The following is a 9,260-nucleotide window of genomic DNA, read 5'->3' on the forward strand; positions in this document are numbered from 1 at the left end:
ATGAACTTCCTTTATTTATTGCATTGTAACCATTACCCCTTCTCCCAGGCTACTCTTCCTTTTGTTCTTTATGAGAATGGACTCTACCAGGAATTACATTCAATTCCTATCACAGATAGAGATCATATCTGGGTACGAGGTCAAAATAATTGTGTTTCTGTAAATTCTTTCTCTTTCCTTGGCCAAAGTAACTTCCAGTTGCCATGCAATAAATCACATCATCATATAACAGATCCAGTTAATAGCTGAGACGAGCAGGCTAACTGAACCATGTCCTGAGAGCTAAATGATGGAGAAATTGGACTGACCATGGAGCACTTCAAATCGATTGCTTAGTAATGGGCTATTTTTCCTGGAAAGACAACAGAATAATTCTGAACTATTGGTTCTGTCATGGATTCAGGCTCCCATGTGGAGGAAAATAAAGCAAGTGTGGCGAATTTTTCCCGTGGCCTTCTGCCCGGCTTTCCTTGTATTGCATGCTTCCATTTTTGTTCTTCAGACCCGGACTGGATGACCCAGTGATATTGTCCATGTGGCATAAAAACCACAATCTTAATCTGCTTGTTACCGAAATCTCAGCAAGTAGGAGGTGGCCCACGACTTGTGTCAGATGGTGCCCTGAGTGTTAGCTTAGGTTTCAATCGGTTTAGGAAACATGAAGAATTCAGCAGGGAGAGGCCAGACAGACACCTTCTGCAAAGATTTCGGAGGTCTGAGATTCTGGAGACTGTCCACGCAAACAAGGCAGTGACAGTCAAGTGTTTTCTGAGTTATCCCTACCCTGGGACTGTTACGTAAAGTAGCGACTCTGCAGACACATTGTTCTGCAGTGCGTTTTGAGGCATGCCTTTTTTTGGGAAATGCTAACTTTGTACACTGCTGACACTAAACATTTGAAAATAAAACCTTTTTTTTTTCTCTCTCTCTCTCTCTCCAACACTCTTGGCTCAGTTTATCCTACCAAAACAAACTTCAAAAGACTTCTTTATAGAAAGAATGTTTCAAAAATATAATATTCCATCTGTTATTTCAATAATACATGCTCTGGGACTCCCTTTATGAACCATTTTCCTTTCTTTGCTCCCATTTAGATGTATAAATATTTGATTCAAAAGCCCTGAGGAATAGTCAGCCAATCAGGTCACTGAATTGTGAACATTCCTAACCCTACAATTTTGTCTGTAGCAGGCACCTCCTGGTGTGGAACTAACTGCTAAGGGATTATAGCAATGTAATCCTCAGACTGTTCCATCTCAAACGTACTCTGAAGTGGAGAGAAGGAAGCAGTTTTAATTTTGATAAAATAAACTTTATTTTGTAACCTTATTATTTGTTTTTCTTTCTCCTTTCAACACTTCATAATAGACGTGTCTGGTAATTTGAAGTCAGCCTCCCTGGTTGAGGTGCCTTAGGCCCTGTTCTTGTAGCTTTTCTAAGAGGTAGCCGCACAATGCTTGGTCCTGTCATTCCAAAGTGCAGAACCCGAGTTTTTTCCACCTCATATGAACTGAACCAAGCCATACAGTGACTCTTATGAAACATACGTCAATGAGATGTTTCCTAGCGGGTGTCAACAGAGGATGCACGAACACTGTCAAACCACCCAAATACGCTGGAAATTTCAAACCATGTGCACAATTCTAAGTGTTTTTCTACTTGTTAGACTGTTCACCAGACATCTACCTAGCAGTTATTGAAACATTTAAGGTTATAACATAAATTTCATAGGAAACCCCCTCTTTGATATAATCTCGAACATGTTGCCAGGAATAAAAGATCTTTATGGATGAAATTTAATATATTTTGAATCATGCTCAAAGAGATCTTTTGCTGTGTGTGAAGAATAAAATAAAAATTCCCATTATAAAATTTTATAGCTGGATGGATAGGGAAAAATGTTTTTCAGGATAAAAATATTTTCCTGTCTCTTCTTAAATTAAAAAAATACAAAATTATAAATATGCACATAAGATTAAGCCTCATTACTAGCATGTAAATAACCAAACCTTTTCGGAGACAATAAGGCAAAAATGTGGTGGAGCTTTAAAAATGCTTACAACTGTAACCAAGAAATTATGTTTTTAGAAGTTTACTCAGGAAATAATCAGGAAACACACAAAAGTATATATTCAAAGATGTTTATCATTGCATTATTTAGAAAAGTGAAATACGTAGAGTTGAAATTTAAAAGAAAGTGCCCATTAGCAGTCTGAATAAGAATTCACATATATTTAGTGTTGCTTTAAAAAAATTTTTTTCTTAAGTAGTATTTCTAAATATTAATTTGAACCTTGTCACTCCTTAGTGTTGATGAGCTAAACAGTGTATGGTAAAGTGCTCCGTTCAGTCCAGATATGATAGCTGTTAAGATCATAACCTCTAAAGGAGTGGTCAGCTTTCAGTTTCAGCTATGACAGAATAGTTTGTATCTGACCAACACTCCAACAATAACAACTTAAAAATCTGGATAAATTAAAAAAAATAATAATTTTAACGGCATTGGAGAGCTGTAAAGCATCAATAACTTCAGAATAATAGAACAAAGACATGAGCCTAACATTTGGAGCTGCTTTTCCTATCAAAGTATTTTCCAATTAAAAAGCAGCCAAGAAATTGAGAAACTGAGGGCAGCTTTTAGCAGTTTTATGGAACTGAAGGAACAAAAATTAGAACTGGAATCTGTGAAAGTGTTAAGGATCTGGTAAATAATCAGACTTTTGTTTGGGACCCTTGAAGGATTACAAATTAGAAGTAAGAATGAATAGAATCAGCTCTTACAGAGACTGAAACAAACTCAGAAGTGTAAGGTGATCTGCCTCGGCTAATGGCCCACTAAAAGAAAAGTAAATGCTCTGTGCAGGAAGAGAACATCTTCGAAAACTTCAAACTATTTAAAAAAATATTCCATACCCATGCTAGCATTTAATAAAATATTATCAGATATTCCAGTGAGCAAGACAAAATGATCAAAAGTTAAGAGAAATAACACTCAGGGAAAAAATGAAAGAGACATATTGAAAGACATTTATTAAAGTTATCAGACATGGGCTTTTTAAAAAATATGATTGACATTTTCAAGAAAATATAGGGCAAGGTGAAAGTTTCAGCAGAGAATTGGAATCTATAAAAATAATTGAACTGGGATTCTATAATAAAAAATACAATAGCTGAATTTTAAAAATTAATAGATGAGTTTAAAAGCAGATTAGACATAGCCAAGATATAATTAGTGAATTGGAAGATAAGTCAGTAAAAAAATATCCAGAATAAAATATGGAGAGACAAAGGAAAGTATGAGGACAAGAGACCATAGGACATAAGAAAGAATAACAAATATGTAATTGCAATCCTAGAAGAAGAAAGAGAGAATGGGGCAGAAGCAATATTTGAAGAGATAATGGCGGATAATTTTTCAAAACTGCTGAAAAACATCAAACCATAGATTCAAGAAGTGTTTTTGAATGCCACGTAGGAAAATATAAAGAAAATGATACCAAGGAAAATCATAATAAGGCTACTGAAAGCCAAAGAGAAGGAGAACTATCTTCAAGCTGCCAGATAAAAAAGGACTTTGATTTTAAAGAAACAATAAGAAAACAACTGACTTCTCAAAGTGATGGAAGCTGGTAAATAATGGAAATCATGCTCAAGTAGCTAAAAGAAAAAAATTTCCTACCTCAAATTCTGTACCTGGTAAAATTGTTTTTCCAAATTAAGGTAATTAAAGACATTTCCGAGTAGTCAAACAGTGAGGTTCTTTACAGCGGAACTTCACCAAAGATAATTTTAATGGGAGTTCTTCCGGCAGAAGAAAAATGATCCTAGATGGAAGCATGGGAATGCAGGCAGAAACAGAGTAGAACTTATGTGTCAGCCAAAACTGGAAAAAAGCCAAATGTCTATCAATAACAGAATGGATAAATTGCATTCTATGTATATAATGAATACTTAAATAAACAATGACAATAATCAAATGGTTACGTGAATCAGCATAGGTGAATCTCGCTCAACATTATGTTGAGTGAAAGAAGCAAGACACGAACAGTATGTATTGGACAGGGACATAAATTTCTAAAAAAGGCCCCCAATACGTATGATGTTAGAACAGGAACGTTGTTAGCCATGGGGGAACGTATAGTCACTGGAAAGCAGCACAAGAGGGATGGTGATGATTTCTTTTTTTGGATCTGGCTTCCAAGTACATGAGTATGTTTGAGAATATTGATGAAGGTGTACAATGATGATTTGTGTGTATTTCAATGAAGGAACTGGGGAAATACCCCAGAGGGAGTTTTGTTCACATTATGGGAAAAATACATTTTTTTTTTTTGAGTGAAGGAATGAGAAAGGAGTACAGAAATAGCTTATTTGAGATTGGCTTCCTTAAAAGGAATTTTTAGTAATTTGGAGGATACTCCATGGAATTTGGGGATTTTTTAAAAACTCAAAGTCTAAGGATCATAACCCTTTTCAATCTTTCTATAATTAGTATTCAGTCATGACTTCTGATTCTTGCGGCTGATTCTTTTCTTAAATGAGACATTCCTTTCATTAATCTTGACTAATGAAGAAAAATGTGGCCATTTACATGCGGCCCATTGTAGACTGTGATTTAGAGCACTGGAGGATCCCAAGGATGTGTTATTGTTTGATAAATGGGGTAGTTATTTAACACTGCATCTGCCTCATGATTCACAGACCCAGAGGGAAAAGATGCACGTGGTGGGTAGACTTCAAACTTTCTTAGACTGAATAGAGACCTTGGGAAGCTCTGGGTTACTGACACACTCTTACTTATACCATGGTGAAAGATAGGATGATTTAGTCTGAGCTAGAGGCTTCTATCCAAAAAGCCACGAAACAGAATACCAGCCAAAGGAGGGGCAGTACACTCCTTTGGCTGGTATAGCTAGGGTACTTCTTCCAAGCAGGGAGTGAGCCTCCGATGGAATGCAAAACAGAATTTCTTAATTGTTTCTTCAGTGACATTTGTATATGCTTAGAAACTAACATGGTCAAATGCTTTATTTTTTCAGATACAAATTACACCATAAATGTTTTAATGTTCTCGACAAAGGTCTTCAATCAGTTCGACATGGTTTTTAATCTTTGCAAAAATAAGTTATCTTAACATGTTAGAAGCAATTTATAATTTTTTGTTGAGTTTTTGCTATCTTTTAATGTGATAGTGGCAAAAGCATTTTTTTTTCAGGGAATGAGAACAAAGAAAAATAGGACTGCTTTTCATTTGCCTTTACATTTACATTTTTCTCCAGTAGACTTGAAATCCGCGTGACAATTCAGAAGGAATGGTGCCTCCATGATACTTGTTCCCTGAATGCTCTTCGTGTGACCTATGTGTCAGATCTATTGGACTTGAAGGTAATGAAATATATTCCTTTCTGGAACTATCCTGATAACCACTGTTGGCAGGCATCACTAACAGAATTGCCTCATCTTCTTCCTTAATAGACTTTCATTCTAGGGATCCCAAGGTAACCTAGAGACTCACGTGACTCACAGAATCTTGGGAAATTTGATAGCCCTAAAATGGAGGTGGCATCCTGGAAGGGAGCAATTCAATGTCCCGAGCCTAGCTCAAAAGAGGGCATTTTGATAAGAACATTTTGATAAACACATGCCACACCCATACAGGACTGTGAAAGTTATTTTTGTTGGAACAATAAGCTTTCTGTGCCTCCTCTCCTGTAACAAACTTTGTCCTCTGGTCGCAAGGTGAACAGGTGGGTGTCTCAGGTTTACACCGCCTTGGTTGCAGTGGCTGGATCAAGGCCGATCACATGACTAAGAAAGGCCAGTCATTCTCTTTCTCTGGGACTAATCTGTTCTCTAAGGTTTCAGAGAGGAGGATGTTTGCCGGGGGCTGCTAGCAGATAGGTGGAGAGAATATGCTTGTCCAATAAAGCCAAGTGGAGTCAACTGTCAGACAGAAATGGGAGGTTTCTTGTGGCTTTGATCTCTGATTAGAGACCTGGGGGCTCAGATTCTCATATCTCTTCCTTCACTTCTCTGACTTGCTTAGGTGAGCTCCAGAGCTTTGTAAACGAAGGGCTTCTCTTCTTGCACAACCCGGTTAGAGTTGATTTCTGTCGCTAGCAACCTGAAAAGTCCTACTGAATAAAAAGACATTATCAAGAGTAATAAGAGGGCCAAGAACTGCCAGTTGCCCCCAGTTTGGAGCTATTTATTTCCAGCATCTTATCCAAATATGCTCTATTCTTTGTATGGGCTATTATACCTGCCAAATATATTATGATAATTTCCAAATAGTTCAGGCTCTCCATATGGCTTTTATCGGAGGGCTTCTCAAATTGCAGTGTGCTCTCAGGAGCTAAAATCTGATTTTTTTGTATCAAATGTGACAAGATATCTGTGTTATGACCTTGACTGGCACAAAGGAGAAAGATGTTAACACCTGCTATATTCTAGGCACTGTGCCAAGCAGAAGTTTAATGATTTTAAAAATGGTCTTAGATCTCAAGTCACTTAAAGCCAGAGAATTCTTTATCTATAAAAAAAGAACATCACATACCGAATTTATTATTAATTAAAGAAGCAATGGCTGATACACACTGAGTAATTTGGGAATTCAGAAGAAACAAGTGCTGTGGGCTAAGAAAACTGAAGAGATGTAGAATCTGAGCAAAGTCCTAAGGACGGCTGGGTTCAGATTGTGCAGGAGGAGGAATTTTCAGAGAGAAGAAATGGTGGAGGCACAGACTCTGAAAATGAAAAATGTAGATCTGTGTGCCAAGACGGCGGGCTTGATGAAGAGGAGGACACTCATCCCATCCCATCAACCATTTGCTCCTTTTTGTCTCTTTACTGGCCATCCTTTCCAGTTTCTTGTTGGATTTTGATCTGAGGGTGAGAAGAGGGACTAACCACCCCATCTGGAGCTCTCCTTGACACATGGTCCCTAAAACCATTTTCTACGCTCCTATTTTCTATGTATCCGTGGGCTTCCCTTCTGATCGTTCATCAAAGTAAGGGGCCATCTGCTCCGTGCTCCGTCTGCTCCATGAATGAAATGAAGGCATGTGTTACGTGGCTCCATTCCAGCTTCCCCTTCTTTACATCTGCTGTGCCCCTTTGAACAGCCCATGGGGCATAACTGATGTCTCACCTTACTGCAAGGTGCATGACCCTTTGCTTTCAGTCTTATTTTACTTTGAAAAATACCTGCACCTCCTGCTGTTCAGGTGTTATTGTAGAAACCCTTACCATACACCAAACCACTGGTTGTTTGGACTTCTTTAGCAGTAACCCATTTTACCAACGAAAGGTATTAAAACGTTTCACTAAAGGAAATTCAACATTTCAACCAATTCTTCTATTACAGGAAGAATAACAATTTTCAATTTATATATCCCAATCCCTTTGAAGTACTTTATTGACATTTGCTAAGCAATCTCTCTGTATCCTTGGGCTCCCTGCCTCACAGAAGAGGGTTCGAAGCTAGAACAACCTTGAAAGTACAGTCAAAATTGAATAAAAATAGGCCTGGGAGTGAAATGACAAAATTAAAAAGAATATGCAAGGGCTTTCCAAAACCTGTGTATGTTCGTGTGTGTATCTGAATATATAATTGATACATGCCTTCTCTCAAACTAAAGAGCCAGAGAAAGTCCTGACGATGACTAGGAGGAAGAGAAGTTTTTATTTTATATTTGTATACTTGCAGAGAAAAGAAATTACTTTTCCAAAATTTTTTTTGTGTCCTAGGTAAGTAAAATGGGGCAAGTATTTAGCGTCTCTGATTCCGAGTGTGCTAATCTGTAAACTAGTGATAATAAAGACCTATATGAAAAGATCTGTATTAAGGGCTAAACATTAAGTACAGTGCCTAGTATATAGTAGGCCCTCAAATAATTACCACTTGGGGTTTGCGCTTGGGGTTCGACATATGTATATATGCATGAAATCACCAGCATAATCAAGGGAGTTTAATCAAGTGTATCAATCACCCACAAAAGTGTCCTCTCACCCTCCCTAGCCCGTCTTCCTCCCTCTTCCTCTTCCCCTAGCAACCCACTGGTCTTTTCTCTACTACTATTTTTTTCTATTTCTATTATTTTTAAATATATATATTTATTTTTCAATTATAGTTGGCATACAATATTGTATTAGTTTCAGGTGTACAAAATAGTGATTTGACATTTATATAACTTGTGAAGTGATTACCCCAATAAATTGTGCCCATCTGACACTGTACATAGTTATTACAATATTACTATTATTTTTTACAATATTATTAACTATATTCCTCATGCTATATATTTTACATCTCTGTGACTATTTTGAAACTACCAATTTGTTCTTAATCCCTTCCTCCTCTTTCACCCATCCCCAGCCCCCCTTCCATCTAGTAACCCTCAAAATGTTCTATGAGTTTGTTTCTGTTTTGTTTGTTTATTTTGTTCTTTAGATTCCACGTGTAAGTGAAATCACATGGCATTTGTCTTTCTCTACCTAACTTACTCCACTCAGCACAATACCTTCTAGGTCCATCCATGTTATTGCAGATGTAAAGATTTCATTTATTTATTTACTTACTTATTTTTATGGCTGAGTAATATTCCATTGTATATATATACTACCTCTTCTATATCCATTCATCCATTGCGGGACACCAGGTGGCCTCCATATCTTGGCTATTGTAAATAATGCTGCAATGAACATATGGATGCACATGTCCCTTCAAAGTAGTGTTTTAGTTTTCTTTGGATAAATACCCAGAAATGGGATTACTGGGTCCTTCTTTGTCTCTTGTTATAGCCTTTGTTTTAAAGTCTACTTTGTCTGGTATTAGTATTGTTACCCCAGCCTTTTTGCTTCCATTTTTATGAAATATCTTTTTCCATCTTTTTACTTTCAGTTGGTGTGTCTTTTGATCTGAAGTGAGTCTTTTGCAGGCCACATTTATAAGAGTCTTGTTTTCTTATCCATTTAGCTGCCTTACCTTTTGATTGGAGCTTTTAATTCTTTTTCGTTTGAAGTACTTGTTGATAGATATGTAGTTATTGTCATTTTATTCACATTTTTGATACATTTTTTTTTTCTTCTTCTTAAAGAAATCCCTCTAACATTTCCTGTAATACTGGCTTGGTGCTGACGAAATCCTTTAGCTTTTTCTTGTCTGGGAAGTTCTTTATCTGTCCTTTGATTCTAAACAATAGCTTTGCTGGGTAGAGTAAAGCTTTGCTGGGTTGTAGGTCCTCGCTTTTCCTCACTTT

General features: G+C 37.0%; 1 long non-coding RNA gene across 2 annotated transcripts in view; it reads left to right on the plus strand.

The window, feature by feature from the left end:
• The window catches only part of LOC107195382, a 230,687-nt gene that overhangs the window by 45,246 nt on the left and 176,181 nt on the right, over positions 1-9,260 (plus strand). For both annotated transcript variants that reach the window (XR_003045065.1, XR_001516511.2), the window contains one exon: positions 5,283-5,385. This is a non-coding gene — a long non-coding RNA (uncharacterized LOC107195382). The remainder of the gene's footprint in view (positions 1-5,282; positions 5,386-9,260) is intronic.

This window comes from Pteropus alecto, unplaced genomic scaffold (genome assembly GCF_000325575.1).
Source record: "Pteropus alecto unplaced genomic scaffold, ASM32557v1 scaffold101, whole genome shotgun sequence".
NCBI lineage: Eukaryota > Metazoa > Chordata > Mammalia > Chiroptera > Pteropodidae > Pteropus > Pteropus alecto.